We start from the raw sequence: 956 nt of genomic DNA on the forward strand, positions 1-956 counted from the left end.
CCTCCTCCTCCTCTTCTTCACAATCCTTTAACAATGTAAAAGCCATACTTAGCTCACGGGCTGTACAGAAACAGGCTGCTGGCTGGATTTCACCTTCGGACTGTGGTTTGTGGACCCCTGGTTTAGAAGAGGAATATATGATGTGTTCTAGAAGAGCCAGCAGTTTGGGTGGCTGCAACCTGGAAAGAGAAGAGGCTGATCAGATGAGATGAGACCAGCTTGTGAAGGGATCTGCAACCACACTTAAGAGTTTGCAGCAGGGCCGGTGGTTCTCAAACTGTGTTCCCCAGAGTCCTAGAGTTCCCTAGAGGGGCGTGGGAGGCCAGGGGCAGGTCAGGACCCCCGTCCTTGCTTGAACTACAGCAACCCTGCTTTGTTCTGTCTGTCATATTGGGTTTTCACGTACAATTGTATTTGACAAAAGGGGCTCTGATGATAAAGATTTTTGGAAAACCACGAATGTGGGCTGTGAAGTCCCATGAGTCACACACCGTGAAGCCTCATGTGATATATAAGAGTCTCCCTGTCCGTGGGAAGTGGGAAGACAGGACAAGTACGTGTGAGACCGTGGGTGAGAGAGAAGGATGGTCTCTCATCAAGGACCACGTTGTGCAATGAGGGAGGAAAGGGTGCTGAGGGCTGGAGCCGGTGGTGGGCTTGAGTGTTTGTCTTTGAAGGAGGAACGGAAGGGGGCAGGTGGTCAGGAAGGCAGTCCGGGTGGGGGGTGATGGCATTTTCTAAACTCCTAGAGAAGGTTTTGAGGGCTGGGACAGAGAGTGGACCCACCTCCTGGGCTTGGCAGTGGGGAGGAGGAAGCCCAGGGGACAGTGGGCTTTTTTGACGGCTTTACTGCAGTCTTTGACCTGATCTAATGGACAATAGGGAGCTTCTGATGGTTCTACAGCTGGAGAGGCATAAATGAGAGTAGGGTTCGAGAAAGACGAAGGCTGCAGCTT

The sequence above is a fragment of the Galeopterus variegatus genome, unplaced genomic scaffold, assembly GCF_000696425.1.
Source record: "Galeopterus variegatus unplaced genomic scaffold, G_variegatus-3.0.2 Scaffold649, whole genome shotgun sequence".
NCBI classification, from domain to species: domain Eukaryota; kingdom Metazoa; phylum Chordata; class Mammalia; order Dermoptera; family Cynocephalidae; genus Galeopterus; species Galeopterus variegatus.